The 18,673-nt window shown below is 37.9% G+C and overlaps 1 long non-coding RNA gene across 4 annotated transcripts in view; it reads right to left on the bottom strand.

Annotated features, from left to right (window-relative positions):
* LOC131039298 (uncharacterized) overlaps positions 1-18,673 on the bottom strand; it is a 63,291-nt gene that overhangs the window by 2,384 nt on the left and 42,234 nt on the right. The gene's annotated exons all lie outside the window — the stretch shown is intronic.

Here is an 18,673-nt window from a genome sequence, read left to right as displayed (position 1 = left end):
GTATGAATCCATTACTTGATATTGGACCATGTTGTGATAAGTTCAGTTTCCATAAAAATAATATTTTCTCTTATGGGCATATTATGAATAAGCCTGCTATAAATGAGTAACCACTATGATGAAATGTATTCATTATGTGCTTTGTACTGAATTATGTTGTTCTTGAGCTCTGTTGTTTAACAGTCTAGATGATAATAAACTACTTAATGACGCAGGCTCACATATAATGTCGTTCTGCATCTTTCCAGGATTTTCACCTAACATGGGCGAGTCTGAGATGGCAATTCAACCCCCTGCATTCTCAGGGAGCTTTTTCCTAGTGCCACTACAAGAACAGTTCTCTTTTGTGCCAGTCAACAAGTGAAAATTACCATTTAAGTTAAGAGGAAAATTTGCCTCCTGATAATCTGACATTAATATGTTTGGAGAAGGAGAAATTCTAGGTTGACATATGCATTAGGGAAGATAGCACGAATAAAAAATGACTGAAAGTCACTGTCAATGTTCATGTCCTATTTAGCATCTTTCATTAACATTACCATGATTCGATATGCAGATTATAACAATACACTACAATGTGATATGCCAATAAGCTTGTATGAATATTGTAATGTCCTCTACTAGATATAGGCCTTTTTAACAACAATTACCTAATTTCAATACACTTATGACTTAATTAATTTGCTTGATTAGGAGGCAATTTCTATTCTTAACTTGCTAACAGTATATCTGAAATAGATATTTATCATAGTACTCAATGCAATTATCCTTCAATCTAATATCCTACTGCAATCAAGAATTCATAAATTTATAAATTAGAATTAGAAATTGAGACTTACCTTGTATTAGAGGAGTGGAGACTTATAAAGATAACCTGCACCCACAAGGAAACGCAAACACCTACAAGCATATCCATTCTTAATCAATCATAATCTACTCTAAGGTAACAACAGAGAGAGTGGGTATACGAGACATGAAAGGGTTGCTTGGGTCCGTTGTCTACCAAGTCCAAGGAATGGTTTCTTCTAACCTCCTTGCTAGATTTGGCAGCCCATGTTGCTGTCCCTTCCAAGCCCATTACCTATACACTGAGACATGAAAGGGTTGCTTGGGTCCGTTATCTACCAAGTCCAAGGAATGGTTGCTTCTAACCTCCTTGCTAGACTTGGCGGCCCATGTTGTTGTCATTCCAAGCCCATTACCTATACACATCACCATCTTTGTGAGTTTGGCATAGAGGTAGTAACTGGTTCCTTGACTCCATTGGTCCGTATGACCACTTGTGAGCCCCTCGTCACCACTAGGTTACTCCTCCATCCCTCTCCCACAAAATGGACTATCAAACACAGTTTCTAATGTATCTCTTAGAACAACTATCGTACTGATAATGTAATGTCTGCAGTAAGAGTAATGAATCTCCAATAACAATAGTGATTCTGCTATAAACCAGTAATGCAGATTATTGACATTCCTTAATAATATCTATGTTGATTATATAGTTGAAACCCTGTGTTAATTTTATATATATATATATATATATATATCATAATAGACTGACAGAAGTTCCATTATAACTATAATTTAAATAATATTATGGACAAGATTGGATATGACATACCAGTCAGTAACGATGTCTGCTATCCTTCTCGATGTTAGCAGATTGCCTTTTCCGCTGAAAGATAATCCACTCAGATCTGCAGGTCCGTCTTATTCTTATCTTCTTTCCATGTGCTTCTTCTATCGTGTTTCTTTCCTTTGAAACTTCGTATGAGTTTCAGAAATCTCTAATGGCTGAATTCAATCAATGGTTCTCTTCCAAGGTTGTTCCATGGTTTGATCTGGGTGCTGGCGTGATCCCTTATATCCTTCGCTAGACATTGGAGAGTCATGACCCTTCCCACGGGTTGCATTGATTGTGAGGGATGCGCCTTTTCACAGTTTGACCGTTGCCCCTTTGTTAATCCATGTGGACTAATCAGTTGTTAGGAATGTAATCGCACCTCTATTAACAAATCATTTATGATGAATATGGTCGCTACATTATAGAAGAGATCCGATCCTTTAGACTGATGCTAAGCCCGACTTTATGGGATAAGCAATTGTGTTTGATTCATGAAATTGTGAAGTCTTACTTTGTAAGACAATTTTAACGATTGGTTTGCCGTTCACCACGTATCAAGTCGAGAGCATGACAAATTAAGGAATGGGCTAGAAGTGTACTAACTTCAATGTATTATGAATGTAGATGGAATTAAGTATGATGGTCATTCATATTGCAGTCTATATTAATATTACTATTAAATTCTGCATAAGAATATTATCGGGCTTCATATATTAAGCAAATCCCCATGCATACCACCAAGAACCAGGATGTTAATCCCTGTAACTTAATAACAGTACTGATCTGGTCTGATCGTTGGTGATCTCCCTGGAGGCTTTAGATTCCTCTCCATTATATCTCTCCAAGTGGGGGAGAGGTCACATCCCTTTATTATGTATATCTTTTTGCAAGAGACGCACCCTTTCACCGTTAGCACCCTTTGAAAGTGTGCAACTCTTCATTCTGCCCTTTGAAAGGGACACAACCTTTCACAATTAGATCATCACTTCTTATTTAAATCAAATCTGCAATTTTGATTCCAAAACTATCCCCTTCAAATGAGTTCTCTTCTCCCTTTTATACCTCATATTTGGGGAAGTCACAACTTATCATTTCATACCTTTTGGCCATTCATTAACTTAGTTAAATTTTAATCATGTTTAATTATATAATTTTATATTTTAATTTTATTATTATTTATTATTAAATCATATTTCAAAGTGGCGACATTACAAATATCCTTGTTCCATTTTGATTTCATTCATTATTACAATATGTGACTAAAAAGTATCCACTGTACCTTGTGATGAGTAGAGGATTATCCATGTAGGAAAGTTACGAATTTTTGTCCACAGCTTTGATGAACTCTGCTATCCTTAATCTTCAATGAATTTTAAAGTGTTGGTAGAGAAATATAGTGATATAAGCATAGATAAGTTGCTCAGATTGATTATCGCCCTATGTTGAACTTCAGAGGACATGTTCCTTGAACGAGTATTACAGAATTTTCCTTCTTATAAATTCAGAGATGTCTTTCCATACTACTCTGCTTAGGGGACAGATCTGAGATATGTGCTTAAAGAATAATTAAGGTAATGACTAGATACTGTGAATAAATAACTTTCATGAGGTTGGAGTAGAAGGCAAGCCTTTCTCAATTTCTTCATAAATTATTGAATAACCAAGGCCTGCATGGGTTGTCGATGAGGTGACGTGAAGATAAACAAGAGTTCTCAAATGAATGAGATATTGGTAAGAAGGCAATAGTAGTAAAATGAATGACCTATAATAATAAGAGTTTTCAGACAACCCTAACCCTACTAGGAGGTCTATATAGTTGTGATTTGGAGCATACTAAATCAGGAAATGCATCATCAGTCACAGTACCAAACTAGGAATAAATAAGATAGAAGTTTCCTATGAGCAAGAATGTCTTCTGCAATATGTGAGAACAAACAGACCTCTCTATTAATACAATTGTATTCTGAATATGAAGATATTGTAATGTAATTACTAGAGCAAATGAGCTTGCTTAATTATGCAGGAGCATCCCAAATCAGCTCAAGAACCCTCCAAGTAGACAAAATATGAGGTAGATGTTTTTGGGTTCTCATATCCAAGCCATTAAGGAGCACACAAGGCAAGCTTGGTCCCAAGACAAGAATTGTGCATATGGACTTTGGAGGCACACATGGACATTGGAGGTCATGGCACAAACACTGAGTCATGTGAAAGATGTGGAGGAGAAAGAAGGAAGCACACAAAAATATCAAAAGAATTGCACAATGAAGGAGATTGTGCAATGTGTAGGTAGAGATCACATGGAGAAGGGAGAATTCTAGTGTGGAGATAAAGGAGTACATGAGCCTACATACAAGTACCATTACAAGGTATGCTTGCTCATCCTGCATAAATGAGATGGCATAAGGAGAAGAAACAGCAGAAAAAGCACAAGATATTGATGGCCTTCAGATTGACAAAAGCATTGGGATTGACACCCATGTTAGATAGAGAAAATCAACGAGACAATTAGTGTAGGTTGGTGCTTGGCAATATGACAACAATGAGTAAGAAGTAGATTTTTGAAATCCCAAGTGACTATTTAACTTGAAAAAAACAAAAAGGGGCTTGTTGAGCCATTGGGTATTTAGCCTTTTGGATACAAATAAGAAGGCCACTTGGCTTGGTGGGTGAAGGTTCCTTGGTGCCACATTCCCTTTTTCAAACTAAAAGAAGCATTTGAGGACCTATAGCCTAATCTTATTTCCTATGGGCAAGGGAAAAAAAATTAATAATAATATTTTATGCTATTTTCAAAATGGTGATATAAAAGAACAATTGATGAGGCTGATGGTATGTGATTAAGTTACCAATTTATTTCGGGTTTGATGATTCGGTTCATAGATTTGGGCAAAATAATTTTGGGGTTGGATTTTGTTGATGTGTTTTTTATGCACATGCAAACACAAAATAAAATACCCAAAAGTATCTTATCCTCTCTTGATCAAAGTCTCTCAAATGCTGAAGATTCGCACAAGGATCACTTGAGAAAACTCCAAGGTTCTTCAATGTCGGGTCACAACGTGTGGATAAGCACAGTTGGTCATTGTGATTGTTGTTCCTCCAAGGGGCCTTACATTGAATACTTCAATCATGAATGTTTGAATTGCTGGGACTTAGATTATAACTACTTGCTCGGAAAATAAAAAAAGGGCAAAAGGCATAGGGTTTAGGAAGATTACGCTACTCCTAAGAATGCAAGAGACAATGGATAATCTTTGGCGAAACCCCACTAAGCCTTGCTTTGACATGCAAAGCAACAACTCCATGAAGCTTAGTGCAATCTTCTAAGAAAATTAGATGATTTTCAAATCATTATCAAGCATAGACACCATTAATTGAATGCATATCAATGATTGAATAACAATTGAACTTAAGCTCATTCAAGTATTCCAGTTGACCACACAAGGCGAATTTGCAAATCAACAAACTGCTAGTGGTATGGATTAGGAGTTTCACCATGAATCATACACAACGCTCTATCATTCAACTTCCTTACGCGAAATTTATATGTATGCTCAACTTCCTTACCTTTTCATCAATCTCACCAAGTCTGGCCTTGTCCAAGGCAATCCCAGAGGATAAATAGGTCGTCTTCATGTAAAATCATGCCTAGGACCTCATCTTCCACCTATTGGACCAATCTTAAACCCTCAAAGATGATACTCACTCACAAAGCTTCATTGACTTCCTCAGACTCAGACCAGTCATCACCTAGCAACAGGAGCAAAATTTGACCTAAGGAAGACTTTCAAAGAGACCCTGACTTGGAGCATCTACTGACTCACCCTAGCTCAAGCAAAGCCTGCTATCCTAATGATCCCTCTGACAACTCACAAAATGCAAAGGCTAATAGATAAGAACCTAAAAGACCAAGAAAACAAACCCTAGAAAGCAAAAAAAAGGGGTACCCATTTGCAATGGGGCGATGTGTGAATACGTCACAACAGGTCCCTCCTCTTCTAAAACTGTTTTGAATCTGCCTTATACAACTTACATGTATTCTTTCATGAATAGAGACGACTTTTCAAAAGGTGTCTCAACCAATATTAATTAGTGTTATTATTTCTTACACTAATCACTGCCTCACCTTTAATTATAATTATTGCTCATTACCTCATTAATCATTTGATTAGGATAATCGTTGCATTATGTCATTCTGACTTTATCGACTCCCTCAAATAATTCTTATTGAATGATAACCTCTTAAATCGTAGCTCTCCTTGTATTAATCATTGCTCTATCGTCAATTCCAAAACATAGATGTTTATTCCTGAAATCATTCTTCTTGTATATCGATGTCGATATGGTCGCTGGTTCTTTATGTCCATCCTTGATTCTGCATGTATCGATAATGACTTATGGATAGTTCTTATTGAAACGTTCCTTCTTGTTCAAGTTCGATGATTCACCTTGGTGTATTCTAATTCGTAAATGAATAAGATTCTTCCTCTGTATATGTATATAGATCCTTGGAATAGCAATTCATGATCGTCCCTTCAGATTTCCTGGATTATGTTCATGTGATTTGTAACTTGAAGGTGTCGCTCTTGATAACTATTTCTTTCTAAATCATGCGTCCATGACTTCATAAGTCTACCACTCCATCTAAGCATTTAGTTCGAATTCCATATTAGAATGAAATCTCCCCTAGATTGCCTATGAAATGAATTCCCATAATAATCGATTGATCATATCAAATGGCTGATGTTGAACATTAATCCATTCCCGTCAATTCCTTATGCTTGATCCTTGCATACTCATTCTTTGAGATGATTCTTTTTTCCGAGCTTCCTCCTTGGCATATATTTAGTCAATAGTCAATTATATCATTCAGTCAATATACTATATCTCCCCATCGACTCTAATTTGCTTGCTCCTTTTTGAATAATAAGTTTAAATCTTTAATTAAAACTCGTTCAATCGTATATTGGCTCCTATTGTCCCCATGTCTTGAGTGGGCACATTACACATCAATCACACCCATGTTGTTACTGTTGTTATTGTTTATACCCATTTGATGAGCCATAACTTCTGCTATTTAGTTTGTCTCTCTATTCTACAGTCCGTTGCCCTCTAAGAAGGACATCAATCATGTTTAGAAAATGCTCCCCCTAGATCTCTATTACTAATATTTCTTGTTCTCTATGCTTCTACTACTCTATGTTCTACATACAAATTAGGATAAGATTTTTTCCTTTAGTTTTATATTATCCTTCTAATCCATATATTTTATTTCCCTTTCCATCCTCCTTTGTATGGCCAATATATTTTTTAAAATTTTAAGAAAAAAATTCCTTCGTGTTATGCTTTTCATCATTAGTTTTTTCACCTTCAGCCCTTTGTTAAAGATCTTACCTTTAAATTTCTTCAAGTTTATGTGACTTGTGCTCACCTCCCCTTCTACTTCACTTTTCTGTTTTTTTCTCATTTTCCTTTTTAACTTTTTAGTCCTTGAGACTCCATAATATTTTTTTCCTCTAGATTTGATAACCTTGCCAACTTTGCATATTTCCTCTTATGTCTTCTAGCTTTTGGTCTGTATGTTGCCTTCATCATTTGCTTTTCTCTTTGTCCCCCTAGGCCCCTCGTGGGATCTTACCTTGATCTTAGAGTCAAACTACCACCAACAGGTGAATGGCAAACATATTGTGACCTAATCACACATCACCCCATTCCAAATGGGGATCCCCCTACATTTTGGGTCCTCTTGGTCTGTTGATTGTGGTTCTTTGGATCTTTTCGCAGAAATCCCTTTAGTCTCCCTAGGTTGAAATGACCACCCCTATTTTCATTTTGAAAGAGACTTGCAAACTACTATGTGATATCAATTAAATTGCTTAATAATCAACATGGCATTTTATCAAACAGTTGACAAACATACAACAATATATGCAAAACCCGAAACTTCTTATTTGTTGTTAAATACTGATTTGCAATATAAATGTGCACATTCAACTGCCTTATGGGCTGGACAATTATTCAGGTTTGTATTCAACAATTACAATGCTTAGTTATGAAAATATGATTAAAAAACCCTGGAATTGAATGTTGTAGTGGTCTGCAGATGTAATGGTAGCCTTCCAAACTTCTAATCAGCAGGAAAAAACAAGTAAACTTCATACCAACATTGTTCATGCACTATAGCAGCACTATTCATGGCACTGTAGCATTTTTACTATTCAAGCGGCACTGTAGCAAAACACTATTCACTCGGTACTGTAGCAAAAACACTATTCACGCGGTACTGTAGCAAAATCACTATCTTCAACTCTGCACTTTCAAACCCCTGTAAAAACTTCATGCGAGAGCACCAGATGAAGCCCAATGTGTTTCCTGAATGAAAACACCATTAATCCTCGTGACTGTGTCTTTCAACAGCGAAGAGAATGCTAGCAAAGAGGGATTCTGTCCTCCAAGCCCAATCAGATCTCTACGAAATCCAACAACATAACATTAATCTCATCCAAGCATACCCAAAAGAGAGCTCTCAACCTCAATTTATATCTTCTTCCTGGATGCAAACACTTCATTTCCTAAATGTGGGATAATACATTTTAGAATAAAATATTATTTCCCACAATGCACACATTAAAGGGAACTTTTAATATTTTAAACATTACTTTATATTCCCAACCTTATAATATAACGATAAAGTGAAATATTTAATTTAACTAAACACTTTATCATTAAATATTAAAACATTGTTGATAATCCCTTTAAATCATTGTCGCCTTCAAATATTTTTATTGATAATTATGCCAACCAGGGAAACACTAAAACTTTCAAGTCACTGCTTGGAGACTAACTTACTATAAATAGTAAGTGTCTAGAAACCCTGTCAAAGCAGCACCGATTGGCCTGAAACTGAAAACACCTAGGCCAAAACACCTTAGGATCCCACCAATGTCCTTGTTAGCCTTCGGGACCGTGTCAAAATAGGCTAACGACACCCCATATCATGTTGTGCTAAAAAGGGGACATTGCATAGGTTCACAAATGTTTTGACAAATTTTGATCAAGTTTGGAGCTTGTTTTGTCTATTTTAGGTCTTTTGCCCTTCAGACTTAGATTTGAGGTCATTTTCTTAGGGTTTTGGAAAATCTAAAAGTAGCAATGAAGTCAGAGCCCTTCAAGAAAACTATCGGTGAAATTTGAGCAAATTCTAAGCACTTACTGTTTTTAGTAAGTTTTACTGTATCTCGGATTGGCCTAATTTTGCATTTAAACAAACTTACTATTTTTAGTAGTTTCTATATTTAGTAAGTCTATTTTTAGTAAGTGTCACCCTGTCCTGGTTTGCCCTAATTTGATGTTTGAAATTACTTACTACTTACTATTTTTGGCAGGTCTATCTTAGGCAGTTGACATGATACTGATGGCAAAGCATTCCTGAAAAATCTAAGTCCAAATCCGTAAAGTTGAAAAAGCAAGCAGTTGATCAAAAAATGGTTGTCTAGAATTCTTTCCTAAAAGTGGAAAAAGCATGAAAATTTACTCTTAAGACATGGAAAGTTTTCCCTCCCATGAGAAATCTTCCCCAAATCCAAAGACGGCAGTCAAAACTGGAAAGAAGCCAAATTCCACAAAGCAAGAAAGAATTTCCAATATTCAAAGAATTCCTTCATCCTAGTCAAATTGCGCCCGACTAGGATAAGGTGCCAAAGTAAGGGCATAGAGGAAAAGTTCAAAAATCTAAAATTCCTTCTTTCATGGAGAAATGTGCTTCAAGGAAGGTAGAGGGCGCTAGAAATGGGTTGGGGAGGAATTTCAAAAAATTCCAAATTTCCTTCTCCATAGTGAAATAGCGCCCAAGGATGAAGTAGAGCACTAAAGCATGATGAGGAGGAATTTTCCTCCAAGTGGAAATTCCTCCACTTCCTTAGAAATGCGCTCCAGGAAGAGACATGGCGCCAAAAGCTAAACAAGGAGGAATTTCCTCCCAAAGTCAAAAATCATCCTCCACAGGGAAAATGCACTCCAAGCTAGACTTGGGCGCCAAAGTGAAGTCAAGGAGGAAAAGCTATTTCTTCCAAAATTCCTCCATCCTAAGGGAAATGTACTCAAGGAGAGGTTTGGGCGCCAAATTTTTACTAAGGAGGAAAATACAAAACTCAAGAAATTCCTTCCTCTACACCAAAATGCTCTCCAAGAAGAAGCAGAGCATCAAATGCTAGTCCAGGACGAATTGTTTCACATTGTCCAAAATCCTTCACTTCCTTCAGAATATGCTTCTAGACAGGTGATAAGCGCCAAATGCTAGTCAAGGAGGAATTTATCCAAGCATCAACAATTCTTCCACCATAGCAAAGAATCCTTCACTTCATGCAATTTGCACACAAGAGAGAGAGCACTAGGATGGCATCAAGGAGGAAATTTTCACGATCTCGAAAATTCCTCCTTCTAGTACAAAGCACGCTCAAAGACAAGTAGAAGATGCAAAAAACGTGGTCTATGAGGAAAATTCAAAATTAAAAAAAAAATTCCTTCTCAAGGTGGAATTGTGGCCAAGGTGAAGAATTTCAAGGCATAGAAAAAATTGGTTAAGTGAGAATTTTCTCTCTCCAGAACTTCAAACAAGGTAAATTCCTTAGATATGGAAAAGTGGTTTGTTGATGGAAAAATCTCTCTTCAGGACAAGATGTGAACAAGAACGCGAAAAAAAAATTCCTTCAAGACAAAAATCTCTCTACAAAGGATTTTCTCTCTCCTAGAAATCCAAGCGTATAGGATTCCTTCAAAGGTGGACAAAATTGTTAAAATTCTTTCAAAGAAAATCTTTCAAAATAGCTTTTTGTGCGACCAAAATGGAAAGATTCTCGCAATAAATGAGTTGGCGACATGCAAAAAGAATATTCCTCATTTTTGACAAACAACTCGAGAGTTTATAGAAGTTTCCATTTTTTGAACTCAAAATGATGGCGTCTGTTTGCATAGCGAGTTGTCGAAGGAAACATGACGCATTTTAATGCAACTGCCAATTTTAACATCTCACCAACTTAGCATCATAGTGGGAGACTTCTATTTAAACAATGAATTGGAATTCAAACCTAGAGAGAAGTGGAGAAAGTCAGAAGCAGAGTTTATTATTTTTTAGAAGTTCTTGTTCTTGGAGGTTTTATCTTATTCTAAGTCTAGAATCACAGCATGGAATTCTTTCCTCAACGGATTCACTGAATTTATTTATTACGAATGTAATGTTTATTATTTTACTGTGCAAGAATGGCGGAATCCAGCAAGGCTGCGAACACCTCCCGACAGGCACAAATCAAGAATAAACAAAGAGGATTTCTTCCAAAATCAAAAGATTATTTCGAACTGGAAAGAGGTCAGCAACACCAACCAGGGAACTTTCAAGCTAGGAGAATTTAGAAGAAGAATTTATGGAACAACTGGACGTGCTCCGTCAGCCATTGCTACATCAAGAGTGGAATTGTTGCAGTTTTCGGCTTCCCTCCAGCCATCCAGTGTCCGAAGCTAATCATGGAGTGTGCAAAGCATTACAATGCAGAAAGAAGGGCAATTTTGGCACCAGATGACAAACTCCTAGTCAACTTCACAACTGAAGCAATTGGAGAAACATTTGGAATTCCAATGTACTAGTCCATGACGTACAAGAGCAAGGAAAGAGCCACAATGATATATGATACTGGCCTCGAGAGATGTGTTGGAATAGTTAACAAAGTCTGGATGCAGAGGCCAAAACTACATATTTCCAAGTTGCCCAAGCAGATCACCAACATGGATTTTAAGCAAGAGTATGTTGACCTTGTCCTGATGTTAAGCAGAATTATGGGATGTTCGCAGGCCTTCATGTTTGAACCTTGGATGTTTTAATTCGTAGGCGAAGTGGTGGAAGGTGATGGAATTATAAATTGGGCAAAGATGATCAGCCACAACTTGGACGAGCAACTGAAGAATTTAAAGCAATCCCAATCCTTTTATATGAGCTCATATATTATTTATCTACTGGCAAGAATGGGCAAGTTCAATGGATTGCCAGAAAAGGGACCCATGGGATGTGCACCAAGGCAACTAAAAGTTCATGAGTGCTATCCACGATTGCAGTTGTATGAAACTACTTCTTTCAAAATGGTAAGCAGCACCTTCACAATGTACATCACCAGATTATTGCAAGGAGGACTTCATACAAGGTTGTCGTAGGAGGCTAGAAAGTTAGTAAAGAATTACGAAGCCTGGTATATCCAATTCCTGAAGTTCACTTACATCCGGGTCCAAGGATTCTCTGACCAGTCGTGCAAGCTATCAAGATATCCAACGAACAAGAGGGTACTGTTGGAGGTTACCAGACAATTGACCGCCTATGACAAAATCCAAAAGTAGAAGAGAAAGTGGTCACTCGAATTCCCAATTGTCATAAGGGATTACGAGATGTGTCCAACATTGGCAACAACAAAAAGGTCAATTGATGAATTATTGTTCTATCACTTAGCACCTTATATTGCAAGGACATTCTTTGATCAATACAACAAAATCGAGATGGCTGCTGGAGTAGGACACAAACACAAGATTCGGCTAGACAATTATTGGGCCAAAGCCAAGGATGACTTTGAAGTCAGAAGGAGGATGTTTTCCAAATTGCTTCTCAATATGATAAGAATTTGTGAAGTTATGTAGGTGCCAGACCAGGTTGAAGAGGATGAAAATATGGTTCAACCAAAGTATGAAAATCTAAAGGATATGCCCATTCAAGCTCCAAATTGGTCAAATCCGGAGGTTGATGATTTCAATGTGCTAAGCAAGCCAGTCCTGAAATTCAGTATGGAGAAGAAAGCATCTAGGAAGTTTTCAAAGATCACGAGAGATGAGTCAGGATACATGACATTGCACCTAGCTATGCCCAAAATTGACAAAGATAGGAATGAGATCACACCCGAATATAAGATCACAGAGATCAACTTAGGGCGTTCTTCCAAGGCACAAGTGGTGGACTTTGATGAATCTTCCTCAGCACTGAAGGAGCAAATGAAAAGAATGGAAGAGAAGAATAAGAAGTTAAAGAGAAAGAACAAAGCCTTGTGTGAGTATCTGCGGTAAATTAAAGCACCCACTCAAAGAAGAAGATTCATCTTTAATTCCTTCCTCTTCTCTTCCCAAGGAATCTATTGATGGTACTGAAGAAATAAGGAGAAGAGCTCAGTGTTCTAAGGAATGGGTGGAGGATGTCTTCACTTCAGCTGGTAAATTTATAGAAGACTTGGCTCACTTCCATTGGAGAATCTTGGCTATCCTGAACAGGCTTGAAACTATAGATAGCTCATGGGAGGATGTGCATATCTATCAAAACTTAACAATTTCGCGCTTGAGAAAATTAGTGGGAATTCCCAGGCAGACTTTGATTGATGAGAAGGTCATCTAGGAAAATGAAGTATATGACTTCCCTTGGTGGTTTTATGCAGTTTGCACTCGGAAGGAATTGTTTGAAAGGTTCAACAAATCATTGAAAGAATCAGTCAGGAAAGTTTAGGAAGAAATCCATAATGCAGTTGAAGTAACGTTTGCAAGAAGGATGACTGATGAAGAGCTGACAGTTGACTATTTGAAGGATAGGTTCTACCCTTCTCAAAGGTACATTTGGAAAATGTTTCCTTGTTCTCCAGCACAATGCGAAGGACTCAAGAAGCAGCATCAAGATGGGAGAAGTTTTTTTCTAAGTGTGAAGAGGACATTTCATTGCTGGAATTCAAGTTGGAGACTGTGCCAAGTGTTTCCGTAGTAGAGCTAGAAGTTGTCATAGCCAGGTTCGTTGCATTCGCCATAAATGAATGGGATAATGGTCATCCAATTTTGGATGACAATCTATTAATTGCATGAGGGCATGATGGCTCATTTATTGCTAGTGGACATTTTGACCAAGTGGGGGCATATTCAATGCATGGAAGCCGTCATATTTAAGGAGGTAGTGGCTCATTAGTGCATGATGGGCGATTTTGAATGTATTGGTGCATTCAATGCATTATGGATGCCATTTTTGGGAGAAAAGGGTAATTAATAGCTAGTGGCATGATTCCTCATTAATGATTATTCCCACTACTTGGTGTCATATTTGGGAATCTCTTGGTCAAACCCTGATTAGGGTTTTGCATGTTTAATCTCAGCCATTGATTTGATTGTAATTTGGGCCGTCCATTTTCCACCTGGAGGCCTATAAAAGGGGCCCACCCCTTCATTTGTAACAAAGGGAGAATTGTATGAGATTGTTGCGATAAGTTTCTGAAGTAATAATAGTGATACATTGGCTTTAAGTGTTCACTTATGTTGTTTCAAAACTTGCATGTTTTCGTCTTCCTCACTTAGTTTAGATTTGTTTCAGGTAGTTAGATGAATGAGATAGATTGCATTGCTTTGTGGTGAGATCATACGCTCATACCTTTTGCCAATAGATGATTTCTATCTACAATGTAAGGTTGGACTGAGCTATTATATGAGTGTTTTTAAACTTAGATTGTTGATGAACATTGTTCTTTGATGGTATTCATTTATGGTCTAAAATCTTACAAGCACAACCTCTAAAGATTGCACCTCCTTTAAGTAGTTGTCTGATAGTGGCGAAGTAAAGTGTGGTAGATCTTGCCTAAGATTTGTTGTTTGTTAAGTTTTAAGATTTAGATTAGACCTTCTAAACCCTTTCCCATTTTATTTTCTGCATTATCCTATTGAAAAATCCTAAAAAAAGAGAGCCATCAATTGACAAATCATTCACAAAGTCTCCTTGAAAGTTTTAGAATTTGTTTAAGTCTTCTTCGGTTTGCATAAGTCCCCTTGGATTACCAACAACATCAGCCAAACGAGTCTATGCCCATCATAAAGTCACTACTACGCAGTTGGAACCTTGGGGTCAATGAATGATCTCCCTGCAATCTTAGTATACATATGATTTTGATCAAGAGATGATAGAATTACCGTTGGGAACTTTATTCTGTGTTGGTATGGTCACAGAACACCCATCAACAAGACGCTTATAGCATTCCTTCTCACAACATGTGCCCACATACTCTAAATCGAAAATTTTATCCAACAAGGGTGCCAGCCCAATATCTTGTAGGGCCCTTTGAGCATTGTTGATGTGTATTTTGTACACGAACAAACACAGAATAAAATACCCAGAGGTATCTTATCCTCTCTTAAGTAAAGTTTTTGAATGCTGAAGATATCGCAAAAAGGATCAATCGGAGAAACTTCAAGGTTCTATTATGCAGGTTCTCTACCCGTGGATAAGCTCTTCATGGTATGATGTGATTTTGCTGGAATCACAAGGGGACTTACATTCGATGACCTGAACATCTGATTTGCTGGAATCACAAGTCCTATTTACTAACTGGAAGACAAACAAATGGCAAAAGATACAAGGTTCAAGAAGTCTACTCTAAGACCTAGAATGCGAGAAGATGGATGAATGACTAGGTGGAATCCTACTGGGCTGGGTCTCACCATCAGGCTTGAACAATCCAACACCAACTCGGTGCGATCTTCTAAGGGATGCTTCCAATACGTTCAAATCGTACACCATCAAATACTGATCACCTTTCAAGATAATGCATGAACAATAGACGTGTAACGACTTAAGATTAAGCTCATTTTATGCCAGTTGACCATGCAGGGCGCACTTACAATCAGTGAGAGGCTAGTGGTATGGATTAGACGGATTCCACACAGGTGCATTCAACAACTTTCATTCAATTTAATTATCTATCATCTAAAATGAAGATTCAACAAGAGACCATGCATATTGCAACGAAACAACACACTTCACCATAACTTCAATGAAAATGAAGTTTGTTTACAATCACTGGCAACAATTTCTTGCCTTGTCCTCCTAATTTATTCTAATTGCTATTCTATCAACTGACTATTCACTATTATCTAACTATTCACCCACTATCAACTATTGACTAACTATTAGCCTTTACAAATGAGGAGCCAGGGCTTATATAGTGCTCTCAATACAATTCAATGGCTCAGATTAATTTGATATCAATGGCCGAGATTTTACAATGAAAACCCTAATTAGGGTTTGTTACAACAAACTCAATCCTAGCCAATGAAATAATTGCATTATTTGGACACGTCTTCTCTGGAATATTCGACCAATGGATAACCGAGGTAGGTACATTGAAGTTTGTGTCATCCCCGATGAGTCAGGTACATTGAATCTGGACACGCTGAGGTGGACCAATCCAACTGGAGGAATGATGATTGGGACGCCACCCTGTCTGACACTTGTAACTTGGTTGATGTTTCAATTTGATGATGCTAAGAAGATAACTTTAATTAACCCTTCTAAAACTATTGGCGTCTTCAACGGACCCTTGCTTTAACCTCCTTTGTCTTTGATGTGCAGGATGGATGGTGTACCTTTCCTTGAAATGCTGGACTGGAAGAGGTCATCCTTGATGATGCTGGACTGGAAAAGGTCGTCCCTGATGATGCTAGACTGGAGGAGGTCGTCCTTGATGATGCTGGACTGGTCTTCTTTCATCTGCAAGACAAACCAAAAGATAATTAAGGTCATATAACAAATTCATTTCAACATAGCATTTTCTACCTTAAATCATCAACAAGAAGATATCAAAATGAAATTTGCTCAAGATTTTTTCCAGGGACAGGCTCTATAAGAATTTTGCCCTAGACCCTTTGGAAGGGTCAGAGGCGAATTTTGCATTCCTGGCTCATTTAGACCTCACTTTGCAACTACGCTTGCTTGGAAGCATGCCTAAGGATCCCTATATTCTCAAGCAATACCAAGTTTGATGTAAATTTGGGGCAAAAGAGAGGTTTTAAGAATTTCGCTCTGGACCCTTTGGAAGGGTCAAGAGCGAAATTCACCTTTTAGGACAAAATCTATCACGCCTCTACTCCAAAATGCCTTTCAAGGCAAGCATACACTAGTCTTCTCTCCACCAAGGTCTGGGAATCCATCTCCTGATCTTCATCATGAGCAATTTAGGTGAAATTGGGAATTTCGCTCTGGACCCTTTGGAAGGGTCAAGAGCGAAATTCAAGTTTTAGGTCTCAATTCCTCATCTCCTTCACTTCAATTCATCTTACAGGGAAAAGTAACATCATTTCAACCTCAACCACGCCTTAGGACTCAAAGTCTCGACTTGACACAAGGCGAAATTCTCTTTTTAGCTCAAAATTGGCATTTTTAATGATCAAAAATCTTTCCAAGGCATTCCAAATAGATTCTCTTACCCTAGTCTAGTCTTGACTTTATTCAAAATTTGGAGAAAAGGATGGTTTTAGTGTTTTTCGCTTTGGACCCTTTGGAAGGGTCAGGAGCGAATTTCTTGTTTTGAGCTCATTTCTTCACATTTGATGACTCTTGGCAATTCAAGGACATGCCTAAGGACACCTTCAATCTTGATCCACACTAGACTTGGCATAAAATTGAGGGAAAAGATAGGTTTTGCACAATTTCGCCCTAGACCCTTTGGAAGGGTCAGGAGCGGATTTATTCCTCTAGGCTTGAAATTTCATTTCTTGAACTCCAATCTACATCGCCAAGCAAAAATACATCACTCCACTTCCATATACACCATAGGAACCAAAGTTTTGACCTCAAAATGACTAGAAAAGAGAATTTTGCTAGAAATCATGGCCAGGGACAGGACCTATAATGAATTTCGCCCTGGACCCTTTGGAAGGGTCAAGAGCGAATTTCTTCCTCTAGCCCAAAATCATCATTTTTGGAGACAACAATCAATTCAAGGGTGATCTCCAAGGCATCTCTCACCTTGGTCTAGGCCTGGCTTGGCACAAAATTTGGAGGATAAGATGGTTTTTAAGATTTTCGCTCTGGACCCTTTGGAAGGGTCAGGAGCGAAAATCTTGTTTTGAGCTTATTTCCTCATTCTTTCAACTCCAATCCACCTCCAAGACCAAGGACACCTCACCTCACTCCTATCTAGGCCATAAAAACCAAAAACCTAACTTGTCTTGCAAAGAAAATAGGTGATCCTAGGATTTTCGCTCTGGACCCTTTGGAAGGGTCAGGAGCAAAATCTTTGGTTTGGGCTAATTTCCATCATTTTTCAACATCAATTAACTTCAAAAGACAAGAACATGTCTCCTCGCACCCATCCAAGCTATGAAAACCTAACGTTTGACTAGACCTACAAGGAAAATAGGTGATTCTAGAAATTTCGCTCTGGACCCTTTGGAAGGGTCAGGAGCGAATTTCTCATTCTTGACGTGGTTCTTCATCCTTTCCATCTTATTCTTCATTACAAGACAAAAATTCATCGCCTTTACCCAAGGAACAAAGTCTAAAGCCTAAGCAAGGTCAAAAAATAGGTTTGCAAGGAATTTCGCTCTGGACCCTTTGGAAGGGTCAGGAGCGAAATTCACCCTCCTGGACAAAATCCTCACTCTTCAACGCTTCAAACATTCTCAAAGGCAAAAAACATGTCCAATCTTCCTTTCATCATGCCTTGGATGTCAAAATTTGGTCAAAAAAGGAAGGGAATGAGGTCTAGGAGGATTTTCGCTCTGGACCCTTTAGAAGGGTCAGGTGCGAAAATCATGATTTGGGCTATATTGTTCATTTTTCAAACTTCAATCTTGCTTTGGGGGCAAGCATAGATCATTTTCCACTTAAGGAACAAGGTTTTAAGCCCATTCAAGGTAGCAAATGAGGTTTATAGTGAATTTCGCTCTGGACCCTTTGGAAGGGTCAGGAGTGAAATTCATCTCTTAGGCAAAATCTTGATCATCCAAAGCATCAAACTCCCTCTCAAGGAAAGAACATACCAATTCATCCTCCATCATGTCAACACCTAGCCAAAACAAGGAAGAAAACAAGAGCTATAAGGATTTTCGCTCTGGACCCTTTGGAAGGGTCAGGAGCGAAAATCATGTTTTTGACCTTGATTCTTGATTTTTCCAACTTTAATCTTCTTTGGGAGGCAAACATAGGTCGCTCTTCTTGCATCTCCATCTTGGTCCTGACTTTGGCAGGGGGGAAAGGAGTGTTTTCAAGAATTTCGCTCT

Source organism: Cryptomeria japonica, chromosome 10, assembly GCF_030272615.1.
Source record: "Cryptomeria japonica chromosome 10, Sugi_1.0, whole genome shotgun sequence".
Classification (NCBI taxonomy): domain Eukaryota; kingdom Viridiplantae; phylum Streptophyta; class Pinopsida; order Cupressales; family Cupressaceae; genus Cryptomeria; species Cryptomeria japonica.
This window is presented reverse-complemented; position numbering and strand designations above follow the sequence as displayed.